The following is a 20,279-nucleotide window of genomic DNA, read 5'->3' on the forward strand; positions in this document are numbered from 1 at the left end:
GTGTTTTTATTGTTACTCCTTTGCCTTGAGAGGATTCAAGATATGTTTAAGTTCCTGAATCACACATTAGGTATCACGCCCAAGCTTTATTTGACAATACAACTCTGTTACCAGTTTACATAGTATCACTTTGGGCAATACAACTGAAAGCTGATATTAGCTGATCAGATATAAATGATTTGCAAGGCTGGACAGTCCTCATGACAGGTTAGTTTTCCACTACTGTTTCCTCTTCTCCTGTTTCTACAGTTTCACATCCAAAAGCTATTTTAGAGTGCTATTACATATAGGGACATAACAGCAGGTCTATTTTAAGCTTATGACAATACTACCTCACAACTAATGTGTCAGCAAGTATATAAATTCAAATTATTAACAACACCTCTTCTATTTACTTAATTACTCAAAAATGCATTTCTGTGCTTGCGTGCTTCAAATATTACATATCCAAAGTACCTATTTCTTCAAATGAATTGCTAATGAGAAGTGTCAGCATATATGTGATATTTTCATCATGGTGGTAGTGGATTGTGGAGATACAAATACAAAACTCAGTGCTCCAAGACATAATGCTGGTTTGTGATTGTCCAAAGTACTTTGGACCCATAAATGAATGAATGTCTTACATTCACATCTATAAGCAGTTTATCATCGCTGGCAGATACAGCATGGGTAACTTTAAAGAGGTAACTCAACTAATGTGCAATGTGAGTAACTTGTAAAATAGACACATTACGCCTTTCTAGCTTAGCACCCAAGACATTACAGCTTCTGATATACCTTAACTATGCATCAAGGGATACACTTCATGCCTCACTGGATGTCCCAAATGTAAAATTCTCAATTAGATAAACTTCAAGCTTAACACACAATAATTTGTGAGTACAGAACTCATGAAAAGAACACAAGCAATGGAGGTAAAGCGTATATTGTCTATAACTTGGGAACACATATTGGTCACATTGTTAGAAGCTTGTGATGTCATACTAACATAATTTATTTCTACTTAAAGTTAACTATCCACTTTGCTGACTGAAGATTTATAAGCCCTGTATGATAGAATGAACTGAAATGACACATGTTGACAGCTTAAGGACTGCTTGCATGAGCTGAGAACAAAGGACAACTATGTTCATAGCCATAACCTTACATCCATATGCACCAGAACAAAGTAATAAGTAGGTTTTTTTTGAACATTTTGAAATAGACATTTGATACATTTGGGCAATCACTTGCCATCAATATTGTTAAGGGATGAGGCAAATTTATCACCAACATGGTGCTGAATGATAAACATAAGCATCCCATGCAATGAAATAACTACATCTCAGCTAATTCACTTTATTTTTAAGCACAGACTGTAACAAAAGCTTGGTGGTGAGCAGTCACCAAGAAAAAATTAAGAGAAAGAGCACTGTATAAAAGCTTCGGATATTTGAGTTTTTCTTAGCCAGAACAACAGAGCAAAGGGAAATACTAATGGTAATTGCCAACAAAAACGGAATTGAGCGGGAGTGGTCTGCTCAACACCAGGATGCTTAGATGAAGCGTAAATGAACAGCTTTGTCACAAGGAATGTGTGTCCAATGTTTACAATGAGCTATTTGGCATTGGACCAATCTGGAAAATTGACCCTGAGGGAAAAAATCCACAGATATACCCTTCATTTATCTGAGACTGGACTGTGTAACTGGGATTGATGTTATACTAAGCTGGGAAGAGAAAGTTTTAGAAATATGTATATACAGCTACCAATAAAAAGACAGCTGGCATGAAATCAGTTTGGTTGCAGTTTGATACAACACCAATGCCTTCTGCAGTGCCAGCTGCTTAACTTGGTCCTGCATGGCTTATTACAATCTCCATCCTTAAAGATAGAGTTTACAAAAAAATTATTTTCACAAAGAACTGGTGACTAATGCTAAAACTTCATTTGAAGCAAATATGTATGAAGTAATGGGCCATTCACCTTGAGTGGGTACATTAGTGAGTGGGTACAGTTGTCTTTTCTTTCCCCCTCCAGTATTCAAAAGCAGTCTCCTTTACTTAGCTTTGCTTTTTGTTCCAAAAATGGCAAAAAAAACAATGGTACTCTTCATGATAAAAACAAAACAAAACAAAACCGAAACAAAAATCCCACAGTATATTTACACAGAGCACTAATAGTAACTGCACAGATTCCAAAATACTAATCAGCAGAACCTGGCCCAAAGGGAAGCAGAGAGATTGATCTGAAAGAGCAAATTGGGGAAAAATGGTAATTGAAATCATCACTGCATAAAATCAGCTTATGGGTCAGAGATAGATTGACAGGTTTGTGTTAATGATGACCCAAACATGGGCCACAGTTTGTTGATATGGTGTTAGGAAAAGACTCAAATGAGATATATTAATTTTTCATTTTCCCTATAGTTAGAAAAGTGGCAAGAAAATCCTCCCTTGTGGTATTTAGGAACTCTATTTAGAAACTTTGACAGAATCAGAAAGTTCATAGCAGCTTAACAGCAAAGGAAATATGTCAAATATTTTTCTATACAAAGTTTTTGTACTGTCTTTTTCAAAAAACCTCTTAAAATGGTTCATTGTCAGTGGATACTTCTCCAGCAGAAGCAACCTATTGTAAACTGCTTTGCAATTCTATCTAAATAATCAAATAATCATTTAGTTTTGTGTGATTTCTGTATCTATTCTTATTTTGAATAAAATATATATTCTATGCAGAAACACTCTTGTGAAAAGAAGCTTAAGAGTTATGCAAGTTTTGAGGAATAATCCAATAGATGAGGAAGAAATGCTACAAGATCCACAGTGAGGGATAAATATGATAAAGAACAATTGTAAAAAAACTATGACCTGCAATTTGCAAAAAATGAATTAAAAATACCCTATTATTTTTAAAAGACAATATCTGTGGTCTGTGAGTTTCAGTTCTAGGGAAGTGAGCTATAACTACCACAGGATTTTTTTTCAGTGAAACAAAAAGGATCCAGAAAATAAAAGATTTGAGAAAAGGTTCAAACAATTTATTCTAGTTTGATATAATCTACAAATATATTTATTCTGTTTAGTCCAAATGACTCCTGCGAAAAATGGGACCTTTACAGAAATTGCAAGCTGTTATTCAAATGCTATGTAGGAACAAATGCACCTATTTACATTAATCTTACCTTAACAATAAAAATGTGTCATAACCACTTTCTCAAAGAGCTAGAGCAGACATATTTCAGTAGTAAGCAGAAAAAAAATATATTTTAATATAGATTTTGAAATGTTATATTAGAATATGTATTTATTATATGTATTGTGATAGAATATGTACTACCAGTGCCTGTTAAAATTATGGAGAAGGTCATTCTGGGACTTACTGAAAAACACGTCAGAGAAAGTGCTGCATTGGTCATAGCTTGCATGGGTTCATGAGGAGAAAGTCTTGCTTAACCACCTTAATTTCCTTTTGTGACAAGGTGACTTATCTATTTGACAAAGGTAAGCCAGTAATGTGTGGGTATTTTTTGTTTTGTTTTTTTTTTTGTTTGTTTGTTTGTTTTGTTTTTTTTTGTTTGGTTTGGTTTTTCTTCTTTTGTTTAGCAAAACTTTTGATACTGTCTCTCACAGTATCCTTCTGGACAAAGTGTCCAACAGACAGCTAGAGAAGTCCATAGTACATTGGGTGAAAAACTGGCTGACAGGTCGGGCCTAAAGAGTTATAGAAAATGGGGTTATACCAGGTGTGTGGCCAGTCACCAGTGGGGTTCCCCAGGGCTCAATTATAGGGCCTGTGCTCTTTAATGTTTTTATAAATGATCTGGACACTGGAATTGAATGTGCATGAAGTAAGTTTGCCAACAATACTAAACTAGGTGGAGCTATGGACTCCTTCGAGGGCAGAGAGGTCTTACAGAGAGATCTGGGTAGACTGGAGAACTGGGCAGTCACTAGCTGTGTGAAATCTAACAAAAGCAAGTTGTCCATCTGGGAAGGAGTAATCCTGGTTATTCACACAAATAGGGGGACAAGGGGCTGGAGAGCAGCCCTGCAGAAAGAGATCTGGGGGTTTAGGCTGGTGGTAAATTGAATATGAGTCAACAGTGTGCCCTGCCAGCCAAAAGGACCATCCGTGTCCTGAGGTACATCAAGCACAGCATAGCCAGCTGGTTGAGAGAGGTGACTGTCCCACTCTACACCGCACTGGTGTGGCCCCACCTTAAGTACTGTGTGAAGATTTGGGTGCCTCAATATACGAAGGACATCAAACTATTAAAGTGTGTCCAGTGAAAGGCCTCAAGGGCAAGACTTCCAAGGAGTGGTTGAGGTCACTTCGCTTTCTCATCTGGGAGAAGAGAAGGCTGATGGGTGACCTCACTGCAGTCTATGGCTTCCTTAAAGTGGGTGGCAGAGCAGGAGGTGCTGATCTCCTCTCTCTGGTGACCAGCAATAGGACATAACGAAACAGAATGAAGCTGTGTCAGGGGTAGTTCAGAATCTTCGATTCAGATTAGGAAAGGTTCTTCACTGAGAGGGTTGTGGGTTACTGGAACAGGCTCCCCATGGAAGTGGTCATGGCATCAAGCCTGTCAGAGTTCAAGGAGCATGTGGACAATGCTCTCAGTCATATAGTTTAGTTTTAGATAGTCCTGCGAGAAGCAAGGAGTTGGACTCAATGATCCTTATATGTCCCTTCCAATTTGAGATTATGATTCTACAATTCTATTTCAATATAATGATAATGGTTAGATGTGACGGCCTAAAAACATAGCTAAGGCAAGGATTAGTGTTGAGTTTGGTATATATTTATAAATGAGAAAAGTAGTCAAATTTACAGGTACTCTTCCCCAGAGGCTTCAGATTACAAGAAAGGCTTCAGATCTGAAGCTGTGTTTTTAGCTTATTTTATTGATTAATAAAATTAAAAACACATAGGTATCTTTAAAAGTATGTAGCAAAGAAAAATCTTGTCCACTGGCAAGAGCACAGCTTGGGAGCATGTTCATTTCCCATGGTATTTAATTACCCCAGTGCAAAACTAAAGTGGTGATGGAAGTCAAACACAGGTCACAAGTGAGCTTGGCTGAACAACCTTGCACATTTTAAAATTTTCTTCGAAGTGCCAGAACTCCAGGGAGAGAAATACAGCAAATGTGAATGAAATGATAACAACGGTGAAGTATATTCCTGACTAGCCTTCTACTTTGACACACTTAGACAACCTTACAGGATTGCATTGATCAAATTGTCTCTGTTAAAGTACAAAGTAGTGTGTTCATTAATGTTCAGACTTTGATAATGTGTACACTGTCCTGTTGCTGTAGTCACATTCAAGGTGATCTTTATGAGGTCCTTTCAGACAGCACGTAGCTGCCATTCCCCACAATGTTTTAGCAACTATAAGCACTAGGCAAGAATAAACACAAATCCTAGTCACATCAAGGACTTTTTGAAAGACTACCTTCATGACTGTCCCCAGAGGCATACACTTCATATAAATAACTAGTAAACTAGGAATTTAGAGGACTGATCTGGATAATTTTTGGTGCCTTGTTTTCACTTTCTGAGTTTCAAGCTGGGAGATGGGAGAGTAAAGTAGGGCTGGAGAGCAGGGTGATGCCTCATATAACACTTGCCCTGAGCATTTAACTGGGCTTTCTCGAGGCCGTCCCCCAGCATTCCCAAAACACAAATACACAAGCAATGGGCAGAGAGGCAGATCTCCAAGGAACATTTCACGCCTCAGTGTTAGACAATGAAAAACCCACATGGTCAGATGAAATTTATTTAACACATTCTGTTCTTTATCTGGCAGACACTATTAATGTGCTGCAAAGGAAGAATAGCAAATTACAAACAAATAATTTTAAACAGGTTGTATTAAAAAAATGACCAAAAAAGTGTATGTAAACATCTAATCATACAAATACCCACAGACATGTACATATAAAAATACATATATTTTACAAAAGATCTTCAGTCTTTTGACTTAAGAATACCAAGACTGCTTCCTGAGGCTAATAATGATGACCAAACTCTCTTCTGCACAGTTGCCTGGGGTTGGGGACCAAGATAATTTTTCAGTCTCTCCTTTTGCAGAAAAGGATAAATTACTGATTTTTGGCTTGCTGGCTGAACCAGAATATTACCAAAAGCAGTTTCAATCTAAGATATCTTTTTTAAGCATCAAATAGCATTGTTTCACCTTATTTACTTTTGGAGTTACTTAGGAAACTCCAAAAAAGGGTTGTTTTTTTTTTTTTTTTCCAGATGTGGATTGAAATCCTTCCTTTTCTTTACAAGGTACTGTCATTTATTCATGTAAAAGTTGTGCTTTCCTTTCCTACATTTGCCAGTATGAATTTTTTTTTTTAATTTTTACCCTGACTTACAAGTAATTTTTTTTCTCTGCTCTGCATAGCAGATCTGCCTACAGTGTTTTTCTGTTATGAACTCGGCTCTCAGCTATGTTATTCATTCATGGATAAATGTCATTCCCATGTATTTTAAGTAACATTTTCTCCTGTATATTTTCTTCCAGTGAAAATAATCACTGCTTCTTCACAGGATGTAAATATTTTCTTTATAACTACAGTGTGAATCTGAAGCTGTTTTTAATCTTTGTGTCAGTGAAATTCTGCTTAGCAACGACAAAGATTTGTTTCCCCAATGCAGTGAACGATTACTGCCTTCAGGCTGGGTAGCAAGGGAGCATCAGTTCTGGTCTACAAGTTGTCTATATCTTAGGTCACTGTTTTTAAGGGGGGCCCGCCTGAGAGATCTGAAGTTTGGTGGAATAATTAAAATATCTTATTAAATAATTTCAGCTGACTGGCTTAGGCTGCACAACAGTGGGTCAAAGAATCACTTGGAGTGCAAAGTGTGTCAACCTATATTGCCTATAGTCCAGCTATTTCAAGGCAGACGCACGGAAGTTGGAGAACTTGTTGTTCTGCGCAGCATTAATGGTGAGCTGTTTTACCCTCCCCTCCACCCATAAATGCATACCAAGTGCTGTAATAAGAAGTAATCTGCAGATACTCTACTATTTAGCATGCTTTCCCTTGCTGCTGGGTACCTTCTGCCATCCTTAATCTTCTGTACACAGCAAAACTTGGTAGCACTGGATACACTTGCCAGTATTAATATACAAAACTTTGCTGAAGTTTGGCTTTTCTCTGCAAAAGCTCCCTAAAAACAGCATTGTGAAACTCCACATACACTCTTTCTCTCAATAATTACCATTCTAAATGCACTTGGTTTAAAAGTAAAAGGAGAGAGTTCATTTGTCACTGATAGCTTTGTAAACTTGACTCCTCAAGGGGTCCCATGGGTCCTTTTTGTTTCATATATTATCACCTGGAGCAATGCGTTTAAAACGGGAGCTTTTAAATCTCTGGTGACATTCTCTGTTACAGTCATGTCATGTGTCCCATCCCATCCCCTGTCCCGTGTCCCCCTCCCTGGCATGAAATTCTCAATACTTATGTAAGTGACATACAGAGATCAAGTATCTGCCCTTCAGTTCCCGGAATCAGCCATACAATATCTACTTCTCATTTTTCCTGCTATTGCAGTTTTGATCTACAGTGAAGTTTTTGATATCAAAAATATAAGCATTAGTTGCATAACATGACACACTTTTCACTCAGATGGGTGAAATGTGGCTAGAACTAGGTAAGCAATTCCGCTCAAGCTGAGTCTGGGGAGCTATCAAAATGAAGCCAGTTAAGATTTTTTATTTTTTATTTAGTTAAAAAACATAGCCACGACAGCACTGGAATTTGAACAGTGACAAAAATAAACTGTTGGGTTTTGAAATTCAGCAACAGCAGTGGCAACCAGAATACTCTTTTCTACTTGTCCTCAACCCTTACTAAGTGATCAAAAAAGTGATCACTTTTTTCCAGTTTGTCCCTGGGCCTACAATGAGTAGAAACCTGATTAAAGTTTACAGTGCATAGTGGAAGACTCCAGCTTCGTGGGCATGATTTTGTTTTAACTGTCAAAAATACATCACAATGAGTACTGAACTAAGCACTCAAAAATAAAAAAAAGACTTTTTTTTTTCCTCCAATGTTGTGTCTTATTGAGTATTTAGAAATACAAGAAGATCATGGGCTCTGCTTTTCAAAGATAGCCCATTTTTTATTTACTTGCTTCTGAAATGAGGGCAAATTACATATCTGAAAAAAACTGTTATCTTGCAGCTATCATAGAAAAACAGCTAATTAGATGTTAAAAAGAGAAGTCATTCAACTAAATAGTAGAGTACCAGCTGTACAGCCACACATATGCATTTTTATTTTCTGTAACCAGTTAGATATACTGTGAAATTGTAAAAGATTGACAAATATAACAAAAGGTACAAACCATGACAACTACTCATACACATATCAGTTAGGGTATCAATCTCCAATGATAAAAAAAGACAGCCAGTGTGTTTGATCCCCGCTTTTATTTATGTGTCCTCCTTTATAAACATTGTGTTTGTACATATGAAAGTGCAGATACACACCAATTTGTATGCAAATCACTGTGACCACATATTCATATCTGGTAACCAACCAATGGTTATTTCTCAGCATAATTTTTACTTATGCCACCATGAATAAGTACAATGAAATAGGTAGCAGGCCTGATTCTTGCTTACATATTAAGTAGACTCTTATAGATTAATTAGATGTATATTGGCCAAGTTCTGAGAAGTTTTCATTGAAATCTCATGAAAAGGAGGATTGTTTCTATTACACCGACTAAAAGGCTAGTGGGATGCAAAAGGATCGTCATGTCTCTGACCTTTGGCCCCTCAGGTAGACATTTCACTTTCTGAAGAATAGTTTCACATATGAAACAGAGCATCACCTATTTATTTTAGAAATTATGTAAGTTGCTATCAGGTAATACAAACAAAATAAAATACCCGAACAACAAACCTACTTTATTCTGAACTGACCTAGTAGCCCAACTCAAGTTAACATTTTAATAAATTAATTGCATTCAGGGCTGACCTACATACATAGAGCTAAACAAACAAAAGTCATCCAAATGAGAAAAAGATTTAAGAAAACAGCAGGAGGAAGGGATGATAATGATTTAATATATTATGAGTTCTCGGTAATATTGGAAGAAGGCAAGAAACAAAAACAATCTGTCACAGAATCTGTCTAATGTTGCTTAACAGTACTGCTCAGTTATATCATACATTGAAAAGATTCAAACCCTGCATTTCAGAAAGAACAGAGGACCACACAGCTCATTTTTGAAGAGATCTCATCACATTTTTTTTTCTTAATAAAACTGTTTAAGAAGAACTCAGTGACCAACACAGATAAATTCAAGAACAGTTCAAAACATCCAGAGTTTCCTGCCATTCAGGAGAAAAAATACACCCAGACCCACTGTCTAAGAGAGAGTGGAGAGAGTGAACTTTGAAGATTTGTAGTATTTGTACAATTAATATTTTATTGGTGATAAATTTTAATAACTCCCAGAGAAACAATGTTACTGAACACTTACCAGAGGGTGGGCTCAGTCATGCCTACACTGGTAGACAAATGGGGTCAAGCTGCCATTCCAGATTTAATCACATTCAGCTTTCTGAACTCTTAGATTCAGTTTTCATGCACCTCAAGATGCTGTTTAATTTGCTCTTTTTCTAGCCGAGGAAGAACTGTTTGAATTTGAAAAGGCTAGTAAATCTGAACTAGAGAGGCATGTTTGCCTAAACATCGCTTTCCTAACAGGGAGATGTATAGGGAGATGAGGACTCAGGTTTCACCCGTAGCTCTAGCAGCACTTGCAAACTCTTTTGGCAAATTTTTTGCAAAGCTTTCAGTAATCTAATCTATCACACTTTCAAGACTCGGAGGAACCACTGAAGCCATTGTGTTCTTCCCAATGTCAATTAAAGAAGTGGATATACAAAACCGTAGAAGAGGCAGCACTTAAAATCTCTGTGTCATTCCAGCATTGATTTTGAATACAGACTAATACAGTCTCTAAAGCACATGGCAGAGCTTGATAAGTGAGAAGCAAGATCTAATTTGGCCCACCCCACAGGCCTAGCACAGTCATTAAGGAGCCCAGGAGATCTGCTGTTGCACCTGTCCTCTAACAACTGTGGTCAAATCCTACTTTGCTTATCTATTTTTTCTACAACTTAGTACTTCAACTGCCTGGAGAGGGTCTCCTGCCCTAACTTCCTTCCAGATTCCATTCTCTGAGGCTGGCAGCCTCAGTGGGGAGTGAGAAGCATCCCTTTGCTTTGTTGCAGTGTTGCATGGATGCAACCATGAAAAGCAAAATTTGAGTAGCTGCCATTAGCATTACTAATAAAATAAATCTATTGACCAATAAATTTAAAATGCCGACACAGCCCCTCATTCATAGTGTTCTCATTACAAAGGCTTCATGTAGAAACGCAGCCTTTCTTCCACAGAGTAGGTCATGTAGCTAACATTAACAGATTAAGATCCTAAAATATTTAATAGTGAAGTCAGCAATTTAAAATTCCACTTTGGAATATGGACCAAGTCTGAATCAGTGATTTTCCCCAGAGAATGGTCATAATAAAGAAATAGTTCAAAAGCATTTTCAGTTAAACAAGAAATCACACTCTCTCAGGTAGTTTTTCACTTCCACCTCATTATGAACAAACCTACTACATTAAATTTGTTTCACAGTAGCTGTCTACTTGTTACCAACATTTTAGGTAGAGAGAGGTAAAGCAGAGAAGGAAGAAGGATTATTTGGCTTGTACCTAGTCAGCCAACTGTAGCACAGTCCCATTTTAGTTTTAGATAAGGAAAGAAAAATTGCTATGATACTCTCACTGCTGCCTACCTAAGATCAGGTTAACTACAGCAACTTAATCCTTCAATACAAGAGGATTTTACCCTGAGAAAAATCCTCTGTAATTCTCTTACCTCTATAAATGGCTCCAATATGCTTACCCAACAAGGAGCTTCCACTTCCTAACCATGGGTCTGCTTGCCACCACATCAATGGCTCCACCTTTTTTTGCCTTCTCTCTCACTGTTACACTTTAGTCTCACCCAAAGTTTTTTTACTGCAATTAAAATGTTCTACAGGATTTGTATTTACCGCTGCTATTCTAAGCAGAGGGCTAAAACAGGTTCATAATTCATTATTTATTTAAAGCTATTCTTTGGACCTTTTATCTTCATGGCAAGTGAGAGCCAAAATAGGGGGTCAGTTCATGGCTCTGCCACTTGAATTGCTATGTCATTTTAAGTGTTATCAACTAGGTTTGTTTTCTTCCTTCAGGACAACTGTGAGGCTTTACTTATATTGCGACCCCTTCATGGATGGAAGGTTCTACTGTATGCAAAGCATAACTACTAGGCCACAACAACTTTTCACAAAGCCTAAAGGAGAACCCTAAAGTAATCAGTATAAGAAAACAAAATGCAGCATTTAGGTTCCAATGCAACATGCTCAAGGATGGTAGGATGCTATGGTGTAATAGTTTTCAGTACATCAATTCCACATATTTATCCCCCAAAATTATGTCAACAGAATAGAAGATACTTAAAATAGCATCATATCTTTGAAATATTGTCGCCACAGGAAAAAAATACTCCCATCTGCCCCCAAACTATTTGTTTTACCATCACATATAGGGGACAGGAAACATACTGAAAAAATGAAGGTTGAAACTTCAAAAGAATTACACCAACTGTGTAAGGAAAGTAAAAACTTGATGTTTTAAATAAAACAATAAATAATAATTATACCCCCTCTAGCCCTTACATTGTCCTTTTAAAGACAGATTTTGATCTGTTGTGGTCATATAAGTTCAGTTCAACTCCTTTGTTTTTGATTGAATTTATTCAGGCTCACGAGTATAACCAAAATCAGAGGCTGATTAAGTGACATGCCCAAAGGCAATCACCAATTTAAAATAGCAGAGTAGAAATTAAAGCTTTGGCGGGCCAATCTGCTTTGCATTGGTCTTCAGCAATGGAAAATGCAGAATCACAGAATCTGATTCACTGATGAAGCAAAACACTGTATTTTCCAAGCATTTCTGATTGAATATTTGAATCACATCACACCATCTCATGATCTGACAGTGTCATCATTCATGCTACTCAACATGCATAACTCACACACAATCTAAGTTAAAAGAACCTTATTAAGGCAGCGGGTTCAACCTCTCTAAAGTCAAGAAATACCAGAAATGATTTTACCCTCTGATGTGTATGCATTGTGAATTATAACATTCAATAATGTGTTCTCCATAGAACTCCACTTAATACATAGGATGGATGGTGCTCATTGAAAAAGCAACCAGTCAATAGCTTGTTTTCTGCTAGTTGCTCAATGTTTGGCCTGGGGTCTTATTTACTGTACACGCTACACAACACTGCTCTAAAAACAGAATTCTTAATTTTCTCATAAACCTTTTTTTAAAATGTAAATTGGTATCCAAATGCTTAAAAAATGTTAATATATTTATTTTTACAACATCTTAAACAGATATGCATACGCCAATATTAGGAAGCAGCAGCTGAGGAATAGGGCAACTAAAATAAAAGAAACAAACTTCAGAAGCTTTCTTAATTAGACAGTTTATCTTCTAAGATGTTCATTTATCAACTGCTTAAGAAAAAAGTTTTGATGAAATGTTTCCCAGGAAGGTTTTCTTAATTTTAAGATGTTTGCTGTTTACTGACCGCCAAAAGCTATAGATAAGCTAGCTGTCAGATAAGAAAGACATTCAGCTGCAACGAAAGAGGCGACAGTTTCAAGTCTCTTAGGGACCTCAGGCAGGCAGGACAGCAACACCGGCTGGTGACCAAAAACCCCAGGCAACGAGCCACCAAGCAGTTAAGCCTTCACCGCTCATCTTCACACATACAGATTAATATCTGCCCACCTCTGTGTACAACTGTGGGAGACCTCAAAGAATTCGTTCTGATGCAGAAAAGGGAAGTTTCTGAAATCCCCAGAGTTAAAGCCCCAGACCTTAAAAGGACAGAGGAAAAGGTTCCCCTGTCTTCCTTTGATTCAGGCAGCATCATCTTTGAGATGATCCCACCTTTGAGGGCCACAACTTGAAACAAGCTATTTCAAGAAGGGCCACAGGAACATGACTCCCAGATTTCAGCTCCAGTCCTAGCCCCGGCCAACTCCACAGGAAAATTCTGCTTACTCCAAGCCTGCCATAGGTCCACTATAAACAGAAGTTACCAGGAATGTAGACCAAAAGTACTGGAACATCTCTACAGAGCATGTGCAAAACATATTTCCCCTGAGGTGAATCTCCATGGTAATGCGAGGATATCCAGGTCTGAGAATCAGGCTGCTCTGATTGAACCATCAGTGTTTCACAGAACATCTCAAGTTGGAAGGTACCCATAAGGGTCATTGAGCCCAACTCCCTGCTTCTCGCACGACTATCTAAATGACTAAGAGCATTGTCCACATGCTTCTTGAACTCTGACAGGCTTGATGCCATGACCACTTCTATAGGGACCCTGTTCCAGTAACCCACCACCCTCCCAGTGAACAACCTTCTCCTAATGTTGAATCTGAACTACCCCTGCCACAGCTTCATTCCGTTTCATTATGTCCTATCGCTGGTCACCAGAGAGAGGACATCATCCACCCCCTTTAAGGAAGCCATAGACTGCAATGAAGTCACCCATCAGCCTTCTCTTCTACAAGATGAGCAAGCCAAGTGACCTCAACCACTCCTTGGAAGTCTTGTCCTTTAGGCCTTTCACCACCCTGGTTGCCCTCCTCTGGACACTAATAGTCTGATGCATCCAAAACTGCACACAGTACTTGAGATGGGGCCTCACTGGTGCAGGGTAGTTTGCTCCAAAAGATGATGCTAAAGGGTTTACATTTCCTCACCCTTGCCCCTAGATTTGTCTTAATATATCTATTGATTTGGATGAGTGGGTGTACAGGTCTCACAGGTCTCACAAAGCAAAGTGAGGACATGGTGAAGTGCAGCATGGGGGCATGAGCATCTTGAATGGCTGTCTTAAAAGTAAATGTAAGAGGAGAAGACTGAAATAATAAATTACTGGATTTGGTTCCATATTTAGTTTGGAACCCCTGATAAGCTGCCATAAATAATGTGTTATGCACACTTGCTAACATGACAGGAATATGAATGTATGCTCAGAGGCAAACCAGAGCAAATCTGAAGACCCTGGTTATACAGTAATACACAGTTTAGTTTTGGTTATGGCTTCAGTTTGGACAACATGAAATACTATCCTCAAATTTTCATTCTGGAAGTAGCTGGAATGCTTCAGTTAAAATTTTCCAGGAACATTTATTGACAGGGAGATCATCAGTTTTAGGAAAAAAAATTAGTCCAAATTATTTAAATTTTACAAAGATCTCAACAGTTGAAACTGGATCCATATGATATCAGTATGTGACACTGCTTTTATACAAATACATAGTGTAAAGTGTGTGTGTACAAGTCAAAGGGAGATGTCACATCCACTAGGAATTTAAATATTTCAAAACATTTAATTAAAATATCACTGTAAGTTAATATTGGTATATTGGTAGCGGACTATAAGGGAAAAAATTGAGTTTGAATGACACATTTATAACTTGCTCAAGAATTCAGTGTTGGACTTGTCAGCAGACCTTAAAGAGGAAATCATTGTTGTTATTGGTGTTCCATAATTTAAATGGGGACCACCTCATGCATGTATTATTAAATAGATTTTTACCGGTTCTTTACTCAAAGGATACCTCACTTGCACAGACAAGCTTGTGAGGTGAACAGTAAGTGGAATACAGATGCAGGCAGCCAGGGGTCCAGCAGCCCCCATGGCACACTGCGCTCATCTTCCACCTTGTCCTGGTGGATGCTGCCTGAGGAAAGATGCTGTGTTTATTTAACTGCTTGCTGCACAGACCCCAGCCTCACCAGACCCCAAGTGCTGCAGCCTTGGCCAAGCACCTGCGTGTGCTTTTTCACTTAAAGGCTCCTAGTCCCCAAGGCATCAGGACACATGCCCTCAGCCTTCATCGCTGCTGACGTGCTCTGCTGGGTACAGGCAGTGATGCAGCTGGCCGCAGGACTGAGCACACGGGTAGCTGCCTGCTGCACACGCCTGAGATGTGCGATACCCACCAGCACTGCATGAGGGGCAGTGGCGTTTGGTCTGGTAGCTCTCAGGGCACATTTTGAGGTGATACTGATACTCTGTTCAGCCATGTTGTCATCTGCTGATGCCAGTTTCCACTGCTCTCTGTGCTCTACAGTGGTTTTATAAATCACTTCAAGAGCACTTGAGGACAAAAAAGCTGCTTGTATTTTCTCTTCTGCCACCCCCCTCTCCAGGAACACACAACACATTTGTTCACGGATTCATTAGCAAAGCATTCTTTAACATTAATCTAGGGAGAAAATCCTGCAGTGGCTCCTTAAGCTATTGCTCTGTTAACACTGAGAGTAACCAGTCTGCAGGCTGGAGATTGCAAAATGCTTTGTCCTTTCTACTTTGCAAAGCAGTATAACTCATTAGCAAGCCCTTGCTAATTGAATTTGATTTAGTGTCAACACTGTCACAGTCACACAGAAGCACACCAATAAAATTTCAATCCTGCTTGCTGTGATCAGTAAGTCCAGTTGTCTAACAACAGGAGATCTGCCTTTGTGGTGAAGGTTGTCAGATCAGACTCACAGGGGCTCTGCATGTCAGTTGCTACATGAAATAAATAAAAGTGCCAAAGCTGCCATCTAAAATATAAGATTAATGGAGAAATTCATTAGTTCAAATGACACGCAAAAATGCTGCTGTTGGCTGTTTTTGGGGTTTCTGATCTCAGTTATCCTCTTCAAAACACAAAACCACATAGACCAATAGAGATTTGAAAGAACCACTGTGCTAGGAAAATGACTGGATTTTTTTCAATATAAATCTCCTTTCATATAAGCAGAATAAAAATATGGAAGGAAAAGGTGGATTCAAAGTATGTCACTGATAATTATACATTTTTATATACCCAGCTTGCTGGTAGATTTAGGCTAGATTTATTTATTTTTTGGCTCTTTGACCAAATCAAAAACATAATAAGCAGAAAAAGATGCTTCAAATACTCTAAAGTGGGGGATTTTGGTACTAGTAATAAAACAAACAAAAAAAGAAAACAAAACCCCTAAGAACGAATATTGTTTAGATTTTAAGTATTAATGAAACCAGAAGGAAAATATTCAAAGGCCAAAGGTGCTATTGACAATTGGAAAGAACCATTCACTGGATTGACTGTCTAAGCTGATTTTTCTATTTGGCCCATCACCAGGCTAAGGGAACGCACTCTTCCTTTTTAAGACCAGTGAGTATTTAATTACTTACACAAAGTAGATCTTTTCTCTTTCCTGAGGGGGAAGTTCATGAAGCTCTGGGGTTCAAGATACCTGACCATATCTTTTTATTTTAGTGTTTTACACAGAGGCCCACACAGGCACAAACCTGCCCCTCACCAAAGTGTGTGGGATCTTCTACTACCTCAGCAGCAGTGTGCTTGAATCTCTGTCTCACAGATCACAGGAAACTGCCATAAATACTGGAATACTGGATAACTGGAGAGCAGTAGTCCTTCGGGGGAGTCCTTACTGATATCAGTCAATACTGAGAATGTATTTTAAATCTCCTCTGGAATTTCACGTGAAAACTAAAAAAAACTCCAACCATAAACCTCCCCCAAAACCCCAATGGGAATACTGAGATCTGATGATCAATAGTTATCCAGTGAACACTTTCTGTTTATCCTTCTCCTTGCCATTTTCCACAGCTAAGCTCCCACATTACAGGAGTTCAGTCATTAACCACAATTATACACTGTGAAATTTGTATTACAGAAATTCACCGCATTTCTATTCCTGTCTTCATGGCCATCTGTACAGGTTTCCCTATAGCTGATCCAAAATCTTCTCCAGATTAATAAAGCCTCCCAATTTTGTGATGTCAGTACATCCCTAATAATCATGCCATGGTCATTAATGGAAATATTAAAAAAGATCAGCACAAAAATAGATGCCTGAGGAGTTCCACTAGAAAAATTATTCTGTTCAGTCCATTACTGTATATCTGTATCAGCAATATATCATTCACTTTCTCTTATGTTGAATCCTAAAAGCCTGAGATAAAATAAAATTTCATATTCCAGATTAACGCAGCTTTTTCACTCATAACTGCCTGTTTATTCTCTTCTTGTGTTTGTAATGATACTTATCAAACACTTAACATTAATTCAATAAATTCCAAATGATCTCAGGGAAATGTTTGTGTCACCAGGGTATATTATCAGGGGTTGTAGACAGCTTTTCATGAATATGTGGAGGCAGCCCAGGCATGATGGGCTTTGCCACAGCTGCACTCTACCACGCACATGTATGTACCTGGCCTTGAGCTGAGCTCTCAGGGACCTCTAACCCAGCACTGTCCTATGCAGTGTGAACATACCCTAAGTGTCTTTAAGCTATGAAAGGGCAACTGGCTGATCAATACACTGCAGGCACAACATTTTCGGAAGTTCTCTCTCTAAAATCACACTGTTCATTGGTGTCACACACTATATGATTTTGAATTATACATAGTTTCCTCTGGCAAATTATAGCCTCACATTTTCAAAAGCTTTGGTCATAAGAACAATACTGTAAACTGTTGAGGAACATTTTGAAGTTAGAGGGCAGTCCGTTCAAAAGCTGCACTGTATAGGTATATCTAAAAATACTGCTGGCCCAACAGAGTACATATATATATCCCACCTTGCAGAAAAATGAAGTAAAACAACACCCAAGAAATCCGCATTCTTTTCTTTCTTGCAACTCAAAGTTGATGGGGTAAACCCGCTTTTTTTTTTTTTTTTTTTTTTTTTAAATTTGTTATTTACCACAGGAAAAAAAAAACGTCTTGGGAACTCACTAGTTTTCTTCAGCCTACGACATGTGCTCTGATGATCTTCAAGTCTGTCCCTTCCAAATGGGCTTTGAGTTGAACAATGAGTACAATGACTCGTCTGTTGGATGGTTCACGGTCTGGTCCAGCAGATTCTGAATTTTTTTCTTCCCTCCTGGGCTAGAAATGATTGGTCTTTGTTAAGGGAAAATACCATGTGCTTACAGATCGTTTTCACCCAGGCTGGCCATTTCCCTTCTCCTTTCCTGAAGGGTATCGATCATTACTCTGTGTCTGTAAGATCATTCCCTGTCAGGGTTTTCATGTCAGATTGCTGCCTCTTCTCCAGGACTGACTTGCAGAGACTACCAACCATCTCTCTCCTTTTTCCCTTTTCCCTGTCATCCACCCTGATTCCACAAATGTGCGCCCTTACCATCAAAGGTCAGAATAATGGGATTGCTCACTTGATGACTTTTGTCCCTATCCTACCCTGAGCTCAGAGGGACTAGCAATGCTTCTGAATTTTTTAGTCTTTTCCTAATCAAAATCTCTGGGTGGTAGAACAACTCAGAAACCTGTTTAAGCATTTGCTCCCCAAATTGTGTGTGGGCTGTTGCCTCACTTCATTCTGCCATCGTCTAGACTATTCTGTGAAAAGATCTAGTTCTTATGTAAAAGAAACAGACCAGACGATGTCTCAGTTGTCTAGTATGTATTTTTAAACTCTGCAACTTTGTGTCATTCCAGTTAGCAACAACCAAATGAAGTATAAAAAGATGTCCATTTTTAAGCTGCTGAAATCCAACTGCTTACATAAGACATGACTAATTACAAGGAGGAAACCAAACTTCCACAATATAGTTTTGCTGGTTGAAATTCTGCACCCACTGTCATCTAGTCAGAGGACCTAACTGCCAATTGGCTGATTCTGATGGCAATGCAGGGATACAAAGAGTTAGGTTAAGCCTGAAAAAGTAACTTTTGGAAACAAGGCTGCTGTTTATCCTTATTTTGGTCTGAAAATTTCTAAGACTTTTAACCCTAATGATAGAGATTATCTTTACATTAGAGGATTACAGCTGTTTGTACGGCACTATATTTTTTAAGTAGAAAGTGCTTCAGATTACATTTACAGATGAAAATTGTACACAGCCTGGATTCTTCCATTAGAAAAGGAGACAAACAAGTGTGAGGGAAAATAAACTTCCTTTTCTTCTGTTCTTTCTAAACACACATACACTGTTATTCTCTAAAAGGCCAGAAAGGAGATAGATAGCAAGCTAAGTTTTCACTGCTTTCAGAAGGATGAAGATGATGAAAGAGTCTAATGGAACTATTTAATATATCTCTCCTGGTCTGAAAAGATTTTGCATTACATGGTCACTACACTAGAACAGAAAGAACTCATAAGTAAAGAAGATAAGACATTTACACAGCCATTTTTTTAAAAGTCCTAATAAGACTCTGGTATTTCAATATATCTGACAAAAACTCAAGACAAAGTCAGAAGTGCAATTACTCATAATGAGATCATGCCCCTTAAAACTGCAAGAAATATTTCTAAGATAGTTACTATAAAGCCATATGGAATTTCAGTAAATGAAACAACAATTCTTAACAAAGAGTAAATAGTTTAGTTTCAGGCCTGTGATATATTGGTCATGGTATTATAATTCAAGGAAGTGTTAATGAACTGTATTGTATAGTCAATATATCACAACAGATGTATTTTTGTATCCAAAGCTAGGGATCAGATAGCACCATGGAAAACACTTAGGCCTAGAGCTACTCACCTAATAGTGCAGAAATATCAAGAGAACTGCAACGTTTGCAACATGTTTGCAAATCAAGTTGCATATTTTTAATTGCTGTGGTCTTCAAATTTTGCATGTCAACAAATCTGACATGTCATAGTGAATTTTATATTAAAAATATTCCTGTAACTGTTTATACTGTAAACTGTTCAGAACATAGTTCACAAGTAGCTACCATTTCAGACCAGTACAACAAACCCTTCACAGTTACGGTATATAGCTTGTGAGGTTTGAAGGAAGGATGCAGTGAAAAGAGCCTGGAATGACAGATTGAATTAGAGGATTGCCTGCTCAGATTGAAAAATTCCCAAAAACGTAAATAAAAACATATGGCTTCATCTCTCTAGATTTGGCAAGGCATCCTGTAAATGTATCTGTGCTAAAGATGGGAACAGAAAATTGAAAACATGTACAAAATCTTGGAACTGTCAGTTGAACTGACAATTTAAGTCACAGAAGAATCTGATCTGAACCATGCCTGGTCAGCTACCTGGCTTCATCTACTGCAATCCACTGACTGCAAGGATTGCTGAAGTTGTTTCAGATATAGTGGGAAGGTATTTTGCTACCC

Source organism: Numenius arquata, chromosome Z (assembly GCF_964106895.1).
Source record: "Numenius arquata chromosome Z, bNumArq3.hap1.1, whole genome shotgun sequence".
Lineage (NCBI taxonomy): Eukaryota > Metazoa > Chordata > Aves > Charadriiformes > Scolopacidae > Numenius > Numenius arquata.